Source organism: Mustela lutreola, chromosome 1 (assembly GCF_030435805.1).
Source record: "Mustela lutreola isolate mMusLut2 chromosome 1, mMusLut2.pri, whole genome shotgun sequence".
NCBI classification, from domain to species: Eukaryota; Metazoa; Chordata; class Mammalia; order Carnivora; family Mustelidae; genus Mustela; species Mustela lutreola.
In genome coordinates this window covers 176,231,471-176,251,386 of record NC_081290.1, presented here as the reverse complement: position 1 = coordinate 176,251,386, position 19,916 = coordinate 176,231,471, and the positions used below count along the sequence as shown (strand labels likewise).

The 19,916-nt window shown below is 47.0% G+C and overlaps 1 pseudogene; it reads left to right on the top strand.

The window, feature by feature from the left end:
* Positions 1-4,059: 4,059 nt before the first annotated feature.
* On the top strand, positions 4,060-18,102 carry LOC131828489 (stromelysin-2-like; annotated as a pseudogene).
* The last annotated feature ends 1,814 nt before the right edge of the window (positions 18,103-19,916 follow it).

Below are 19,916 nucleotides of genomic sequence, written 5' to 3'. Positions count from 1 at the left end.
TCCTGCGTCTACCTTGCTGCGTCCGGCACCACGTCTCTGCGCTTCGTTCACGGGCGATGCATTTTGACTTCTTACATTTGGGGTTTTTTGTAAGTTATGCTGCACTTTCGCAGGCATGTCTGCTGGTTTTGTACCTAACAGTGCCCCTGCTGAGCTGTAGACGTCCATGAACAGGACCACGGCAGACCTGCCCCCAGCCTCCGGGCCTCCCAGCCACAGCAGCAGGAACCCACTCTCTCCAGCTTTGACGCCAGCTTCTCGCCTTCCGGCTGCCCTCCCTGGGCCCATGCTTCCCGCTTCAGGGCTCAGGTGCCGCCTCTGCTGTTGCGGGTCCAGCTCTGCCGTCGACCTCACTCAGAACTCACGCAGAGGCAGCCTGCGAGGGAGAAGCCCCGCCGCGGGTGGAGCCATTGTCTTCAACGTGAGAGACACAGAGGAGTAAATGCAACGCCCTCTCTTGTCCCAGAGCGATGTTGTTACGACGCCGTTCAAGTGTGTCCTCAGCTGGTCCCACTCTAAACAAGATGTTTCTCGTCTCTGCCTGGCTGGCAATCCAGCTTTGCGTTGTCTCCCCTCCTTTCCCTGTTTTGCTCTCCCCAACCCTCTGTCTAGCCCTCTCTCCGGCTCTCAGGCTCCGCTTTCTAAGAATGCCGGGTTAAGCTTGCTTCTGCTGGGAGTGGGGTAGAGAGGACCCTTGGTATCACTGTGTCATCACAGCTACCAAGACTCTTCTCTGCCGTTGATGACGGAGAAGTAGAGATGGCTGAGGAGCAAAGGGCCATCAGCTGGCCGTGACACGTAGATGGCACGAGAGGGTTGGGGCTGTGGGAAGTGGGGAGTGGGCTGGTCAACCACACTGGGACTTTGGTGGAAAGAAAGTCATTCGTTCAAGGCAGCCGAGCATCCACCGAAGACACACTGTGAAAGTCAAAAGACAAGGGTGACATTAAGGAGCTCCTCACCTGAAACTCCTTTCCCACTGTGTGTTAATTAACTAGAATTTAAATAAAAATTTTTAATAAAAACTTAAAAAAAAAAAAGAAAGAAGTCTTATGAAAGTTAGAGGTAAGTAAGGCTCTGACTGCAGCTCATGCCGGGTCTGGTGGGCCCATGGACCATCCTGCGGCCATTTCTCTGGTCAGACTCTCCCCCGGGCTGGCTGACTGCTGGAGTTAGAGGCTTAGAGCCAGAAGGATCCATTGGAAGTTTCTGGAAAAGCTCCTCCCTACATTCTCTGTCAAGAAAGTCAATTAGAAGCAACAAAACCCATACCACCTCTGAAGGACTACAACGAGCCGTCAGACCCTTGAAGACTTAAAAGCCACAGGGATGGATGGGGCTCCCTTTCGTGACCCCATTCAGCTTAGCACCGGCCTGTGCAGAAACCAAGTGAACCGCGGCGGGTGATGCGGACTTCTGTCACCTCACCAGGTGTAGCATGCATCCCTGCGACGGGGTCCGACACGGTTGCTCCCCTGCAGCAAAACAACCCGCCCAGAATCTCGGCGCGCCGTGACGCAGGAGGAACAGTTGAGGATGTCGCTAACTTTCTACGGCCCAGACGCTCTGAAAAGTAGAGTGTTCACTAGTTTTTGCTTTGTTCTGGTTTTAAGCAAAGACCTAGCTTTTCTAGTTAGAGGCTTTGGGAAGAATTTAGCCTCCAACACTACCACAAATGGAAATAGACCTTTTTCCTAGACCCAGTCCATGTCTTGAAGAGGCACCGTGCTGGCCAGCGAACTTGTGAGAGTGTGAGATCCGCTCCACCGCGCAGGTCTCCAAGGTCTCAAGCAAACGACCCGAGCTTTCCCGAATCCTTGTTTCCTGTCTGTGACGAGGAGCCTGGATTAGCGGGACAGTGAGAGGGCTGACAGGAGAGCAGAAGCTGGAGGGTGAGCTGGAGGCAGTTTCAGGCGTCAGTCTCCAGAATGAGGGAGAACAATCAGAGAGTGTCCGAAAACGTGAGAGAAAGCCGTGGGAGAGAGCCAAGGTTCACAAGCCAAGAGGCTTTGGGTAAAAATGTAAGTAGTTATGGTTAGGATTCTTTTCATTTCTTTTTATTTATTTATTTATATTTATTTTCAGCGTAACAGTATTGTTTCTGCACACACCCAGTGCTCCATGCAGTCTGTGCCCTCTCTATTACCCACCACCTGGTACCCCGACCTCCCTGCCCCTTCAAACCCCTCAGATTGTTTTTCAGAGTCCACAGTCTCTCATGGTTCACCTCGCCTTCCAATTTCCCCCAACTCCCTTCTCCTCTCCATCTCCCCATGTCCTCCATGCTATTTGTTATGCTCCACAAATAAGTGAAACCAGATGATAATTGACTCTCTCTGCTTGACTTATTTCACTCAGCATCATCTCCTCCAGTCCCGTCCATGTTGCTACAAAAGTTGGGTATTCATCTTTTTATTTCTTTTTAAGATTTTAAGATTTTATTTGCTCCTTTGAGAGGGAGAGACAGGCACAAGCAGGGGGAACGGGGGCAAAGGGAGAAGCAGGCTCCCCTGGAGCAGGGAGCCGACGCAGGGCTCGATCCCACAACCCTGAGACCATGACCTGAGCCGAAGGCAGACGTTTTGGAAGGCCCGCAGACCGAGGAAGACCCTCAAAGGCTGACCGAGGAGGCCCGCAGGTGCGCGTGATGGTCAGCACCCTGGGTCCTCCTCTCCCACCTGGCCGCCGCCGGCCTCGCATCAGTAAGCCATTTTCCTGCTCCGAGTCTACCCCGTTGGGTTGTTCTAAGCATCAAGGGCCTGGCGCCCAGGGTTTGTACCTAGAAACACTTTAGCTTTTCTGTAAGGACCAATTCTGCACTTGCCCGACCGCGCGCACCCTGGAACGTGATCCACGTGAAGAGTTGGAGCCCCTCCGGGCCAGCCCGACGCGCCCGCCCGGGTCCTGAACTGCGCGCAGGTGCGCCGGGTCGGTGTGGATCACGCACGCGCAGGGACCACTTCGATCGCGCACGCGCCGGGTCCGGGTCGATCGCGCATGCGCCGCTTCGCTCCCGCGAGAGCCGCTCCTCTTGTCAGTCAGAACCGCGGCGCCGCTTCCCGCGCGAGGTCATGCCGCGTTGTCCCCCCGCGTCGTCCGAGCACCGCAGAGCCGTCAGCGGGACGTGCCCACGCCGCCGAGGCGGTGACTCCGATGCAGACCAGCATCCCGGGCTGGCTGGGTGCTGGGGAGCACCGCCCGCGCACGCCGCCGACACGCTTCACCGGAAGACCCGGGAGCCGCGGAGAGAAGCCCGGTGCCCAGCGGAGGCCCGCAGGACGGCCCGTGAGGGAGGCTGCGTCCGCCCCAGTTTTCTTTCTTTATTTAGGTGAGAGAGCGAGCGTGAGAGGGGAGAGGGCCAGAGGCAGACGCGGACGCCCCGCCGAGCGGGGAGCCCGATGCGGGACTCGATCCCGAGACTGCAGGATCGTGACCGGAGCCCAAGGCAGTCGCTTAACCAGCTGGGCCACCCAGGAGCCCCCGTCCACCCCATTTTTACAGACGACGAAACCATGGCCCCCCAAAATGGTAGACCCGCTCCCTGTCCCGCTGTCCGCCCAGGCCGAGGGCCACCCACGCCGCCGTGCCCGAGCTAACCCTGTGGCCGAGAGCCGCCTCCCCCTGGAAGCCCACCGCGTGCCGGCGGCCAGCTTCCGCTGGGCGGGGCCGTGAGGGACTGTCCTTGCACAGTCGGGAACTGACCGTTCCGTGGCTTCAGCGGGACACGTCCTTCAGGCACGGTGGAGTTAATACTCTGGAGTGAGAGAAAATCGGGGTGCGGCTCTACAGAGAGTTCAGGGTCTCCGTATTAGTCAGCGGATTTTGTAGAAACAAGTCACTGCAGACCTGGGATGCGAGGAACACCGCCCTGGGCTGGGGAAAGCAGAGGGAAAGTGAGGTGGCCGGGAGGACTGAGCATCACTCCCCGTGCCCAGTCCCCACCCATCCCCTCCTGGGCACTTGGGGCTGGGGGCGATGAGGATGAGGACGAAAACATGTTTTTTAAGCGAAGAAGAAGAAGAAGCAAAGAAGAAGGTAGGATGTAGTTTTCAGCCCAATATGCGATCTGATTGGTTGCGAGGTAATGAGCTCTGGGGGGTGGCCACTGTGAGCCAGCCTGCCTTTCCGGAGTGCCTGGCGTCCACTCGGAGGGAGCGGACAGGACAGGACGGTCCGTGGGCTCCTCCCTTCCTCAGCAGAGCCTCCTTTCCAGCGCCGGCTTCCTCCGCTCGGGCCCCCCTTCCCCAGGGACAGCGAATCCGTCTGAAAATCAGTAAGGGCTGAGATCTGGAACTCCAGAAAGGAAGCCTCTCTCCTAGGATCTTCTGGAGCACAGCGCCCACAGTTCGACCAGAGTTATATCCATGCGTTCCTAACCTGCTTATATTTGAGTTTAAAATCCAGTCTTTTTAGAAGGAAACGGCCTGCTTTGGAAATGGCTGCTCGGGCACCACATGGCCAGGCCGCCTGGCCGTTTCTCAACACACACACGGAGGTGAAGAGCCCGCCCTTCCTCCTCCGTGCAAACACAGAGACCAGTTCTTGGAAACCGGTCCTCCATCTTCATCCACGTTTAAAAGGGGAAGGCTTCCCACTACATTTTTATGAGTGTTCTTGATTTCAGATTAAGAAGAAAACACAGGTGTGAATCATGCTGTTCAGATAAAGCCCCGTCCCCTTATAAAGGACATCCGCCGAGGGGAGACACGGAAGCCGACAGCAGGTGTTCTCTCAAGTAAGGACAGTTGAGAGTGCAGCGTCTCGCCGTCCTCATGCTGCTGTGTCTGCCCGTTGTACCCACTGAGGGGAGCCGCGAGCAAGGAGGACTCCGACGTAGACTTTGTGAAGGTACTTGGTGAGGGCGGCCACCGCAGCCACGGCCCATCCCAGGGGCGAGAACAAATGTGCCGGCTTCGTCCCGCAACCCGGAGGAGGCTTGGACTGGTGGTCCCTGTGCAGGAATGAGTTAGCCCCAGGAAACCGGCAAGTGCTGGAGATGGGTTGTCGGTAGCTTTGAACGGAGAAGGGAGGCAAGGGGCAGGAAGGGCTTCGAACCCCTCCAGCTCATGGAAGAAGACACTAGCAGCTGTTTGGGGCCAAATGAGGGGAGCAAAGGAAAAATGCATGAAACGTCCCTGGCTTTAGAATGTCTGTGGTTGCAATAGGGAGGACAGACATACTCATTTTGATTTTCAAATAATTGTAGGTAGTAATTTTCATATCATTACTTGTCATGTGTAGGCAAAGGAATTTATCCTACATCAGTCTTGAACAGGGTCTGTATTAACAGTATAAATTTCGACCCCCTTTTTGCCTTTCAAAACCCCTCCTATTCTGTAGCTGGATGGAACTCCTTTACATGTCTTAGATGGGTTGCTGACAACTCATGAACTAGTTAATAAGGTCAATTTGATCTTTTATATTATTATGTTGAGTTTCTGTTGTTTACTACCCCATTAGCAATACCTGGAAGAGTACTACAGCCTTGCAAAAGATGTGAAACCATCTCTTAGAAGGGACGGTGTTCCCCTCATTGAGAAAATCCAAGAAATGTAGAAGTTCCTCGGGTTGGAAGTGATGGGGAAGCTGGACATGGACACTGTGGAGACGGTGTGTAAGCCCAGGTGTGGCGTTCCCGACGTCGGCGGCTTCACCACCTTCCCTGGCATGCCCAAGTGGAGGAAAACCCACCTTACCTACAGGTAATGGGACAAAGAGGTTTTCACACACTACCCAGATTTTACTAATGACTATCACAGGAGAAAATAACTTCGTCAATTTTCCTCTTAAAGGATTATGACTTCTACACTGGATTTGCCAAGAGATGCTGCTGATTCTGCCACTGAGGAAGCCCTGAGCCTCTGGCAGGAGGTGACCCCACTGACCTCCAGGGCTGATGACGGAGAGGCTGACATAAAGATCTTCGCAGTTAGAAGTAAAACAAAGGGAAAAAAAACCCCACAAAAACCATGAAATGCATCCATTTATCTAGTTGCTATTGGGGGAGGGTGCTCCAAAGAGATCCGAATTTCCTATCCTTCCAATAAAAACACTTTCTCTGTTAGATCATGGAGACTTTAGCCCTTTTGATGGGTCCGGGACATGTTTTGGCGCATGCCTACCCGCCCGGCCCCGGCATAAGAGTAAGTCTCCATAAGAGATGCTCACTTGATGAGGATGAACTCTGGGTGGAGAATCGGTCAGGTGGGTCACCTACCTCTCGGGACGGTTTCAGGAGTAGCGTCTACCACTGTCCAAGAATACCTGGACCATTCAGAATGAGCAGTAAAGGTAACATACTAATGACCACGATGTGGAATTAGGTCTGCGTGTCCTTCCTCCTCCCAGCAAGCGCAAACCTGGAGGCACCATTCCATCTCACTTCCACAACTTAGGGTCCCAAGGAGGTTTTAGAATGGGCATTTTCACAATGCTTTTGATGATTTTAACTGGAAATGATAAAGGTAGAATGAATTGCATTGAATCACTTCCAACCTAACATGTGCCCTTGGGTTTCTTCTTGTCTTTCCATTGAACTCTTTCTCTTAAAATATCAGCGAAAATGTCGGAAAATAAAGGAAATTGTTAAGTCCTCTATTTAAGTGAACCTGTAACTATCTCTAGCTTAGGAGCTTTTTTTTTTTCTTCCTAAGTTAATTCTGAAAGCTTTTACTAGGTTTAAACACAATGACTAAAGCTAACTACATTTTAGTTATTTTTTTTTCAAGTGGTGCCTGAAGTTTACAAACACTATTGAGAAAATTGCTATTTTCAAGATTGTTTGAATTTTTAATGCAAATGCAAAGAGCATCTTTACTGAGAGTAAAAAACTTGTGCTGCAAGATATGTTCTTATTTTATTCAAACAACTATTCTATTCTGCATAATTACTTGGAGGTTTGGTTAAATTAACTCTACTGTTAATTTCAATAAAAATGTTTATCATATAAAGAAAAGCTGAATTCAGCTGTCCTTGGGCTGCAGAAAACTGTTATTGGACATATTTCTGTTTTAAACTAAAGATTGTGTCTATCCCTTTTGGCACCTACTCCTGGAAAGGTTTTTAACCATCAAAAATTATTGGATTATTTTGAAAAGGAGGAAGAACAACTCTGGTTAAATCCCCACAGGAAATGACCAGTTTTTGTTGCATAAGAGTTTGAGGAATAACATAAATCCTCTGCGATTAATTTCAAACAAGGTTATCTCTGGCACATGTTACTAAATTTGAACAATAACCGACTTTGTATTTGTAGAGACAATGATGATTCACACATGATGACACGGTAGTCTTGGTACCTCCCAAAAAAATATCTTTTGGAAACGATGTTTATCATTGTCACTGTGGTGAAGTGACCAGCTTTCCCTGACCAAAGAGATGATTCTGAGTCCCTAGAACGTACGCTGGATGAAGGCATGGGGTCTTATGTGTGTGGTTCACTTTTGGGGCCCCAGGACCTGGAACAGGTCTGGCCCACGTGGTGAGTGAGTTGAATTAGTGAATGAGTAATTGCTACATTTAAATCCCATCAGCCCCGTCCTGTTTCAGAAGGCACAGGTGCGTCTTGAGAAGTAGAAGTGTATCTTTACCTTTGCTGACAAATGCTACTACTTAAATTAATTTCAGAAAAAGTGTTTCTGGCACAATATTCAAATAGCACCAAAAGACAGAATGAAAAGAAAAATCTCTCTCCCACGTCTGACCTCTGCAGAGCCTTGTTCTTCCCGTATGGGGGACCACCTCGACCCACCCTTTGTCCCTTTACAAAAACACTCCATTCCCATACAAACATAAATAGGTGTATTTTTCCTGCTACTTTTTTCAAAAATGTTAATGAGTGCATAATATATCTATCATGGATGGACTTTTTTTTTAAGATTTTATTCATTTATTTGACAGAAATCACAAGTAGACGGAGAGGCAGGCAGAGAGAGAGAGGGAAGCAGGCTCCCCGCCGAGCAGAGAGCCCAATGTGGGACTCGATCCCAGGACCCCGAGATCATGACCCGAGCCGAAGGCAGTGGCCCAACCCACTGAGCCACCCAGGCGCCCCTATCATGGATGGACTTTTAGAATGCTTTGGGGCCAAGTGACAGCCGCCCCAAAATGTGTCACTTGGGCATCTCGAATATTTTAAATGAAAGTCACTCAGGAGCCAGCCTGGGCAGGAGGGACACCGAGACCGTCCTCTCTCTCCCTGAAAGCAGGGGGTGAATGTTCAGGTGAAGGGCGCCCTGCCCTCCCTGTTCCCGGAGGTAAAGACACGTCCTCCTCACTGGAGATGGGGCATTTAGAGCAAGAAGGCCGTGTCCACAGCCCTTGCGAACTGTTACTACTGGGCTCTGCCAGCCCAAGTCTGTTTACAATTCCTTAGCAACCGAAGCACCCAGAGTTACATTTCCTTTGTCCCGACGGTGCCTCACAGCTCCGTGCGCTCTCTGCCTCAAAAGTGTAACAGCTGCCCCCCCGGGTCATGTCTTCAGGTCTCAGTCTCATAACGGGGCTCTGTGTGCACATAATAAACTCTGGGTTTTTTTCTCCTGTTAATTTGTGTCATGTAAATTTACTTCTTTGTCCAGATGGAAGATCTTGAAGGTCAGGAGGAATTTTTCCTTCCCTTTGAACATTACTAAAGCGTAACAATTACATGGTCATGGATTTCATTACTCTGGGATCACAGGAAGGAAGATGGTCCCATACCAACTTCTGAGTTGCCATTGTTTGAAAGAGAGAGAATATGTTCCTTTATATACATATCTAAAGGAGAAAAACAATTGTAATTAATTTCTGTGTGTTCCAGATATTTCTGGCACAGATCTGAGTGGAGCCTTGAACTGAATTTCATTTGATTTCTACATTTTGGCCCTCTCTACCCTCAGGCTTGGATACTGCATATGAAGTTACAAGCAAAGATACCCTTTTTGTGTTTAAAGGTAAGTGCTGTGCAAGAATTTTAATTCGATGAAATAACTTCCATTACAACAATTTCACCAAGACATTAATTTTCTCTATTAAATTAAATTTATTTTATTTAGTTTATTACTGTAAGGCCTAATGTTGATGCTTAAATAGGATGTGTACAAAGAACACTGTAAGTTATATTTTAAATATCCAGTAAGAGGGTGTCTGGATGGCTCAGTGGGTTAAGCGTCTGCCTTCAGCTCAGGTCATGATCCCAGGGTCCTGGGATCGAGCCCCGCATCGGGCTCCCTGCTCAGCAGGAAGCCTGCTTCTCCCACTCCCACTCTTCCTGCTCATGTTTGCTCTCTCACTGTCTCTCTCTGTCAAATAAATAAAATCTTTTTAAAAAAATTAAAAAAACAAAATATCAATGAGACCTAAGTAATAGATGCTATTTCATGTTCATGAATAGAAAAATAGTAATAACTAATACAGAAATGTAACAATAATAATGTAATATAGTAGTATAGTATAATAATAGTAATGTAATATAGAAATGATAAACACAAATGATAGACACATCTGGATACATAAGGAATTTTCCATTCAAATGCCAAAATATTTTCTTTTCAAATGCCAAAATATTTTTCACAGAACTTCACAAATTAGTTCCATAACTTGTATGGAAGAGCAAAGGCCAAGAATAGGCAGGATGGGGCCCTGGGTAGCTCAGTCAGTTAAGCAGCTGCTTTTGGGTCCTGGGTCCTCGCATTGAGCCCCGCATCGGGCTCTCTGCTCAGTGGGGATCCTGCTTCTCCCTCTCCCTCTGCCTGCCTCTCTGCCTACTTCTGTTCTCTCTCTCTCTGTCAAATAAATAAAGTCTTTAAAAAAATAAAAAAGAATAGGCAGGATGCTCCTGGAGAAGAAGAAGATGAGGAGGAATGTCCTTTATTGTAGCGCTTGGGCGGATGAAATAATGTAGTGTCAGTGCAAGGATGGGTGCAGTAGCTAATGGGACAGACACGGCCTCTTTGCTCCTGTATCAGATTTGTAAACTGCTGTTTCCACTTGTCCCACAGTTAATCTCCTCTTTGAGCTGCTATTACTTCTTGAATCAGTTTTGCTAGCATATTTTTCTAAAACTGTATTGACTTGTTGTGTTTTTAAGTCAACTGGTAAGGAACTTTCTGAGTGTTATTTTCTTATCTTCATTATTGCTGAAGTTTTGCTCACTTTGTCCTTCCTAATACTGAATCTTCATGCTTCTCTCTTTACCCGTCTCTGGGACTACAGGATGTGTAATGATTTTATTCATCCTCTCAGAGAATGAATGTTCAGCTTTGCTAATCCTCTATTGTGTTTTAATGGTCTATTTAAGTTGTTTCTGTCTGCAGCATTGTTGCCCCTTCTGTGCTGTCTTTGAACTTATTCTGTTGTGTTTTACACCTTAAGCTTGGTCCTTAACTTGTAGCTCTTTCTTCTTTTCTGGTGTAAACTTGTACACCTGCAAATACCCCTTTCTCAGCTTTTGCTTCATTTCTACAAGGTTTGATATGTAGTGTTTATAATTTTGTTCATTTTTCAGGTTTTTTTTTTTTTCAAATTCCATTTTTAATTTTTTCCCTTGACTCTGAGTTTTGGGGAAAATGGTTAAACCTCAACCTGTGTGGGGATTTTTCGAAGTTAGGTATTTCTGACAATCTCACTTTTATGAGGAGTCAACGAAACGTTGTGACGCTGTGCCGGATGTCGCAAAGGGTTGTGTAGCTCTGAAGCACGGCACTCGGCCGTTAGTTCACCCAGCGCTTACACGGTCTTGCGACGAGCTGGGCACTGTGCTCGTTGGCGGGCGGAGAGCCCGAGCAAGGCTCCTGTTCTAGAGAAGGCGGCTGAGATGAAGCTGGGAGTGCGGACACGCGGGCAGAGCGGGGTGGAGGGTCCAGCCGGGCCCCACACCCAGGAGGTGGAGTGGAGGAGGAGGTGCCGTTAAGGATGCGTGTTGAAGGAGAACTTTGCTGTGTGGTCCGGGGCCAAGCGTGTGGAGGGTAGGAAAGGTCTTCAGGGCAGAAGGCGCCGTCTGCCCCCGGGGGAGACTGCGCGGGAGCCAGGCGGATGGGATCGGCCTCATGCAGGTGAGGCAGGAGAGCCGCACCGCGACGGGCGTTTCAGACGTGTCAGCCCGGTGAGACGTGAGGCGGCGGTTCGGGATTGGCCTGGAGGGGAGGTGTGAGGAGGAGAAGCAGAGACGCTGAGGGTCCCGCTGCCCTAAGTCGCTGAACTCCGGGTGGCTTCCTAAGGTGTCAGAAGAAGCGCAGTCCACACCTGTGACCACGAGATCCCAGGGAAAGTGTCCCGTAAGCAACCAACCTAGTGACACAGACACACGAATAGCTCCACGTTAGATACTTAGGTTAAGAAGTCACCAGTGACCAGGACCAGTCACCATAATTATAAACTGTAATAAACTCTCCTATTTACAGATAATAAACATACGACCCAGAAAGGGCAGGGACTAGAGTTAACAGCTCATTGACTCACTCGCTCACTTGGGGCATATTGGTGAAATACTGGCTATTGCCTGGGCTTTGGGTTAGTGGTTGGAATTAAAACCAAGGATTCCGGTTTTGCACAAAAATGTACTAAAACCTTTTCTAAAACCACAAGTCTTCACTAAAATTTCTTGGCTTTCCTTTTTCAATAGGAAGTCAGTTCGAGGCCATGAGAGGAACGGAGGTACAGGCAGGTTATCCGAAAGGCATCCACACCCTGGGTTTTCCTGCAACTGTGGGGAAAATTGATGCAGCCTTTTCTGATAAGGAAAAGAAGAAAACGTACTTCTTTGTAGGGGACAAATGCTGGCGGTAAGACTCAGATGGAATGGCTTTGTATGAAGCCTTGTTAGGGAAATTACCCTCTTTCCTGAAGGAACTCCCCCACTCCCACCCTCTACCCTGCTCTAACTAACAACCTTCTGATTGTGAAGAAGACAACTTACAGTTACTCGGCTTCTCCCATATAGTAATGGGCTCTCAGAATGGCTGGGTACTGGGTCATAGATCCAGAGACCAGAAGACATCAGGAGAGGCCACCTGCGGTCGTCCAGACACCAGGCCCCCATGGGAAGTGCAGGTGTGTCAGGCTGTAGAGACAGGGTCTACAGGGCAGGTGCAAGAGCAAACGAGGAGCTTTTCAGCCAAATGACGAACTCACTTCCCATGTCTTGTGCTTGTGGTCCTCATGCATTTCTGGCAGGAAGGCATCAGGCCTCTGGGTCGAGGCTTGGAAACTTGACCTCAGACATATGTAGAGAGAACTCCCATGGCACAACCTGATACTCTGGTCCCTGGAGAAAAAAGTTTCTGTGCTAAGCTTATCATCCAGGAAAGTGATAAATTTTTGTAGTCCTAAAATGTTTGACACTTGTTTCTCCTGACTTGAGAGGGATCTGGGATCCCACACTGGGGCAGTAATACTACGGCGTGCATGACGTGGAGCTGTGTTTTCTTCACTCGGTACAGATTTGATGAAAACAGCCAGTCCATGGAGCAAGGCTTCCCCAGACTGACAGCAGATGACTTTCCCGGGGTTGCAGAGGTTGACGCCATGTTTCAGCAGCACTTTGGTAAGGAGGCACTCCTTTCGTTGCCAATGGGGATGCTCGGGGGCATTTTATGGTATGAAAATCACGTGAAGAATCTGAATGATTTTCAAATCACTCAATCTTATACCCTTTTTATTCTAAACTTCTGAACATTTTAACTTTCTAATTTCTGTAATTGGAGTTTAAATTTTGTTTTTCCTGAATAATTTCCAAGTCTCTGCTTCATACCTGCCCATACTGCCAAAGGTGCTTTCTCACACCACGTGACTCAGGTCACTACGTTGCTATAAACATGCAACCAGGTGCGAGCTAAGCTTACGGACGGCAGGTGTCCTCCTTTCTCATCCTCTTGCCTGCTCTCTTCCATCCCATCCAGACCTGCCTGGACTTCTGCGGCAGTCACGCATTGCCTACATTAAATAATTCACTTGCTAAAAAAAAATAATAGACTTCCCATGTCCTTGAGATAGACGAAATTTGATCCCTGGTAACGGGCAGATGAGAAGGTAACAGCTGTGCTCGTTCTAAGACAATTTGCAGGGAGATGGGAGGGAGGGTCTGAGGATCCTAACACATGAGTCTCATGATCTTATCACTAAGACAACTTGACTTTGGTGCATATGGAGTGGGCAGTGGGCCTCCGGGGCTTTGTACGATTGGCCTGATGCTCTTGGGTCCAATTGCCCCCCCCCACTACACTTTAAGACCTAGTGGGGTAAGCGGGGGGTTTTTTTTATACTTTAATTGTTTTTTAAATTTTTATTTATTTATTTTGAAATTAATAAAATGCAAATTTATTTTGAAAGATAGAGAATTCATAGGAGCTTTTGAACAGGCTGAATCAGGATACTATAATTCCCAGCATGTGTGATTCCCAGCATTACATTTTTCTTTTTTTTAGCATTTTTAAAAAAATTTTTTCAGCATAACAGTATTCATTATTTTTGCACCACACCCAGTGCTCCATGCAATCCGTGCCCTCTCCAATACCCACCACCTGGTCCCCCCAAGCTCCCACCCCCCCACCCCTTCAAAACCCTCAGATTGTTTTTCAGAGTCCATAGTTTCTCATGGTTCACCTCTCCTTCCAATTTCCCCCAACTCCCTTCTCTCCATCTCCCCTTGTCCTCCATGCTATTTGTTATGCTCCACAAATAAGTGAAACCATATGATAATTGACTCTCTCTGCTTGACTTACTTCACTCAGCATAATCTCTTTCAGTCCTGTCCATGTTGCTACAAAAGTTGGGTATTCATCCTTTCTGATGGAGACATAACACTCCGTAGTGTATATGGACCACATCTTCCTTATCCATTCGTCCGTTGAAAAGAATCTTGGTTCTTTCCACAGTTTGGCGGCCGTGGCCATTGCTGCTATAAACATTGGGGTACAGATCGCCCTTCTTTTCACTACATCTGTATCTTGGGGTAAATACCCAGTAGTGCAATTGCAGGGTCATAGGGAAGTTCTATTTTTAATTTCTTGAGGAATCTCCACACTGTTCTCCAAAGAGGCTGCACCAACTTGCATTCCCACCAACAGTGTAAGAGGGTTCCCCTTTCTCCACATTCCCTCCAACACATGTTGTTTCCTGTATTGCTAATTTTGGCCGTTCTAACTGGTGTAAGGTGGTTTTAATTTGAATCTCCCTGATGGCTAGTGATGATGCACATTCTTTCATGTGTCTATAGCCATTTGTATGTCTTCATTGGAGAAGTGTCTGTTCATATCTTCTGCCCATTTTTTGATATGATTGTCTGTTTTGTGTGTGTTGAGTTTCAGGAGTTCTTTATAGATCCTGGATATCAACCTTTTGTCTGTACTGTCATTTGCAAATATCTTCTCCCATTCCGTGGGTTGCCTCTTTGTTTTGTAGACTGTTTCCTTTGCTGTGCAGAAGCTTTGATCTTGAGGAAGTCCCAAAAGTTCATCTTTACTTTTGTTTCCTTTGCTTTTGGAGACATATCTTAAAAGAAGTTGCTGTGGCTGATATCGAAGAGGTTACTGCCTGTGTTCTCCTCTAGGATTCTGATGGATTCCTGTCTCATTGAGATCTTTTATCCATTTTGAGTTTATCTTTGTGTATGGTGTAAGAGAATGGTCGAGTTTCATTCTTCTGCATATAGCTGTCCAGTTTTCCCAGCACTATTTATTGAAGAGACTGTCTTTTTTCCACTGTATATTTTTTTCTGTTTTGTCGAAGATTATTTGACCATAGGGGCATCTGGGTGGCTCAGTGGGTTAAGCGGCTGCCTTCAGCTCAGGTCATGATCTCAGGGTCCTGGGATGGAGCCTCACATCAGGCTCTCTGCTCAGCAGGAAGCCTGCTTCCTCCTCTCTCTCTCTCTCTCTCTGCCTGGCTCTGTGCCTACTTGTGATCTTTCTCTCTGTCAAATAAATAAATAAAATCTTTTAAAAAAAAAAAAGATTATTTGACCATAGAGTTGAGGGTCCATATCTGGGCTCTCTACTCTGTTCCACTGGTTTATGTGTCTGTTTTTATGCCAGTACCATGCTGTCTTGGTGATCACAGCTTTGTAGTAAAGCTTGAAATCAGGTAACGTGATGCCGCCAGTTTTATTTTTGTTTTTCAACATTTCCTTAGCAATTCGGGGTCTCTTCTGATTCCATACAAATTTTAGGATTATTTGCTCCAGCTCTTTGAAAAATACTGGTGGAATTTTGATGGGAATGGCATTAAAAGTATAGACTGCTCTAGGCAGTATAGACATTTTTAACAATGTTTATTCTTCCGAGAGCATGGAATGGTCTTCCATCTTTTTGTATCTTCTTCAGTTTCTTTCATGAGTGTTCTGTAGTTCCTTGAGTACAGTTCCTTTACCTCTTTGGTTAGGTTTATTCCCAGGTATCTTATGGTTCTTGGTGCTATAGTGAATGGAATCAATTCTCTAATTTCCCTTTCTGTATTTTCATTGTTAGTGTATAAGAAAGCCACTGATTTCTCTACATTGACTTTGTATCCTGCCACATTACTGAATTGCTGTATGAGTTCTAGTAGTTTGGGGGTGGAGTCTTTTGGGTTTACCGTATAAAGAATCATGTCATCTGCGAAGAGAGAGAGTTTGACCTCTTCATTGCCAATTTGGATACCTTTTATTTCTCTTTGTAGTCTGATTGCTGTTGCTAGAACTTTTAATACTATGTTGAACAAGAGTGGTGAGAGTGGGCATCTTTGTCGTGTTCCTGATCCCAACGGGAAGGCTGCAAGCTTTTTGCCATTGAGGATGATATTTGCTGTGGGTCTTTCATAGATAGATTTTATGAAGTTCAGGAATGTTCTCTATATCCCTATACTTTGAAGCATTTTAATCAGGAACGGATGCTGGATCATCGAAGCAGAAAATCAATAAGGAAACAAGAGCATTGAATGACACGGTGGACCAGATGGACCTCATAGATATATACAGAACATTCCACCCTAAAACAACAGAATACTCATTCTTCTCAAGTCCACATGGAACCTTCTCCAGAATAGACCACGTACTGGGTCACAAATCAGGACTCAACCGATAGCAAAAGGCTGAGATTACTCCCTGCATATTCTCAGATCACAATGCTTTGAAACTGGAGCTTAATCACAAGGAAAAGTTCTGAAAGAACTCAAACACCTGGAAGCTAAAGACCACCTTGCTTAAGAATGCTTGGATCAACCAGGATATCAAAGAAGAACTGAAATAATTCATGGAAACCAATGACAATGAAGACACTTCGGTCCAAAACCTATGAGATACCACAAAGGCAGTCCTAAGGGGGAAATACATAGCCATCCAAGCCTCCTTCAAAAAAAAATAGAAAAATCCAGAATACACCAGCTGTCTCTCTACACCTTAAGGAACTGAAGAATCAACAACAAATTAAACCAACTCTACACATAAGAAGGGAAATAATCAAGATTAGAGCAGAGATCACTGAGGTAGAAACAAGAGATACAGTAGAACGTATCAATGAAACTAGAAGCTGGTTTTTTGAAAGAATCAATAAGATCAATAAGCCATTGGCCACACTAATCCAAAAGAAAAGAGAGAAATCCCAAATTAATAAAATTATAAATGAAAAGGGAGAGATCACAACTAACACCAAGAAAGTAGAAACAGTCATCAGAAGTTATTAACAACAGTTATATGCCAATAAGCTAAGCAACCTAGATGAAATGGATGCATTCTTGGAAAACTATAAACTCCCAAAATTGAACCAGGAAGAAATTGACAACCTAAATAGACTGAAATCTAGTAATGAGATTGAAGCAGTGATCAAAAACCTCCCAAAAGGGACACCTGGGTGGCTCAGTTGGTTAAGCCACTGCCTTCAGCTCAGGTCATGATCCCAGGGTCCTGGGATCAAGTCCCACATCGGGCTCCTCGGTGGGGAGCCTGCTTCTCTCTCTGCCTCTGCCTGCTTGTGCACTGTCTCTCTCTCTCTCTCTCTCTGACAAATAAATAAATAAATAAAATATTTTTAAAAAAAAAAAAAAAACCTCCCAAAAAACAAGAGCCCAGGACCTGATGGATTCCCTGGGGAATTCTACCAAACTTTCAAAGAAGAAATAACACCTATTCTCCTGAAGTTGTTTCAAAAAATTGAAGCAGAAGGAAAACTTCCAGACTCTTCTATGAAGCCAGCATTACCTTGATCCCCAAACCAGGCAAAGACCCTACCAGAAAGGAGAATTTCAGACCAATATCACTGATGAATATGGATGCTAAGATTCTAAACAAGATCCTAGCAAACAGGATTCAATAGCACATTAAAAAGATTATCCACCATGGGTCGCCTGGGTGGCTCAGTTGGTTAAGCAGCTGCCTTCGGCTCAGGTCATGATCCCAGTGTCCTGGGATTGAGTCCCGCATCGGGCTCCTTGCTCCGCAGGGGGCCTGCTTCTTCCTCTGACTCTGCCTTCCACTCTGTCTGCCTGTGCTCGCTCTCGCTTGCTCTCTCTCTGACAAATAAATAAATAAAATCTTTAAAAAAAAAAAAAAAAGATTATCCACCATGACCAGGTGGGATTCGTCCCCCGGCTACAAGGATGGTTCAACATTCGCAAATCAATCAATGTGATAGAACAAATCAGTAAGAGAAGAGAGAAGAACCACATGGTCCTCTCAATTGATGCAGAAAAAGCGGAGTATTTAAAATACCATAGAGTTTTATTACTTTGGAGACTGCATAATTTAATGTTTTAAGAGCTCTGGCTTTGAAATCTGAGAAGATGGAGTTCTTCCTCCATATTTCCTTAGAGATGTTACCTTGGGGAAACCACAAACTCTCCCTAACTTTCACTTTGTTCTCATTAGTGACCTCTCCCATTTTTCGGGGAAGGAGAGATGCCACAAATCATGTAAACACGTAGCACAGAGGCACACGCGTGCGGCCACTGATCACTGCCGTCCTGCACTAGCTCGCTCTTGTTCTGAGTTATGTGTGGTGCAGAATGGATTCACTCGAAGATCTCTCATTATTTCCCTCATCTGTATTTCCAGGATCTTTCTATTTCTTCAGAGGACCATTACAGTTTGCCATTGACCCCAATGCCAGGACGATAACACACACACTGAAGAGTAACAGCTGGTTGTACTGTTAGATGAGAAAAGAAGATTGATTCAAATGAATATAATAATTATTCGCCTAATTTATTATAAGTCCACATGATGAGTTTCCCCCTCTGTTTAGTGGCCAAAGAGCTTGAGCTCTGTAGACATGGTCATGGTCCTGGAGCTTTGATCTGGGCCCCTTTACTTGCTGTCGGATCACGCTGAATGGAAGTTGGAGGCAATGGCGGGCACCAAAGAATGTATCTCCATGGGTGTTTTATTTGGTATTTAATAAAGATTTTTAATTTTGACCCATTCCTTCTTCCTAGAATAATTCACTTTTAATACAATGACCATAGTGTGGGTTGAGCCCTTCCCTGAAGTTCTGTCAGTGGTGCAGAAGGAGGACATCTTCCGTGACAGTCCCAGGGGCGGTCGTGCGTCCTCCCCAGTTCTCTGTCCCTTCACCCACAGGACGTTCTTTCCACCTCCGGATCTTTACGCATTCCTAACACATCGGAGGAAGAAAGAGCTTGGTCAACAGTAGTCGTGTAGGACTGGGTCTGGACAAAGTCGGGAAACAGAGTTCGAGAATGTTTGGATTTAAGAAGCAAATCGTGCAGTGTGTGTTCTCACTTACATGAAACAAAACTAGTCTGAAATCCAGCCGCCTATTTTTTTTTTTTTTAACCCAAATGTTCTCTTAGTGGTGCCTCTTCACTGCCCTGGAAGCTCAGTTGCTCTATTGTCCTCACTCGTCAGTAGAATGTTCTTTGCTTCCCGTTTTCTCGGTGGTAGTGGCCGAGTAGTCACAGACTCTGAGCACCTGCCAACCTGGGACAGGCTTGTGGCCACAGAGTCGTGCGCCTCCCACCCCACGGGGGGCCACCAGGAACTTGCTCCCTCTCCTACCGAGTCACTCAGATAACAGACACGGTGTCAAGGATGAGGAGTCGGGCAGTGACAGAGACTCACGGAGCCCCACCTCTTCGAGTTCCATATGGTGGGAGTAAGAAATCAAGCACAACCAACACAAATAGATAGGTAATTATGAGGTTGTTATTAAAGAAATGACACAGTGAAGGGGAGAGCGGTGCTGGGGCTGGGGGAGCTGCCCGCTAAAGTCCGGCTGCTCAAGGACCCTTTCCTGGGACAGTAGTGCAAGGGGAGAGAGAAGAGCATCTTCTTCCGTCAGCTGGTGGGGTGGGTGGGAGGAGGTTCCCCCCTCTGGGAGGAGGAAATGCAGAATAACGTCCAGGCTAAGAGGCGGAAAATCTTGGTGTGTTCCAGGGTCTGAGAAGGTGGTGCCTGATTGTGTGTCGGGGGAGAGTGTGGCATGAGCAGGTCGGAGGACTCCACTGTGTCCTGTGTATTAACGAGCCAGGTCTTATTTTAAGGGCATCATGGGTTTGCTCGAGGAGTTTTTTTTTTTTTTTTTTAAACATTTTTTTTTTTATTATTTAATTGACAGACTGAGATCACAAGTAGGCAGAGAGGCAGGCAGAGAGAGTGGGGGAGGCAGGCTCCCCACCGAGCAGAGAGCCCGATGTGGGGCTTGATCCCAGGACCCTGAGATCACGACCTGAGCCAAAGGCAGAGGCTTAACCCATTGAGCCACCCAGGCGCCCCGTTAGAGGAGTTTCTAAGCAGAAAAGCGACACAATCCAGGACATAGGTAGAACAAGCTCTTTAGCTGGAGAGAACTGGAGGGAAGTGGTATTGGGCCTTGGAGGACAGGTCAAAGGATGCTCACAGGTGAAGGAGATTGGGACACACCATGGACTTGAGGTGTCATTTTAGTGTTATTCGGACTCAGCAGCAGGCTGGTCCGGAGGGCAAGGACGGGGTTCGGAACGAGAACGAC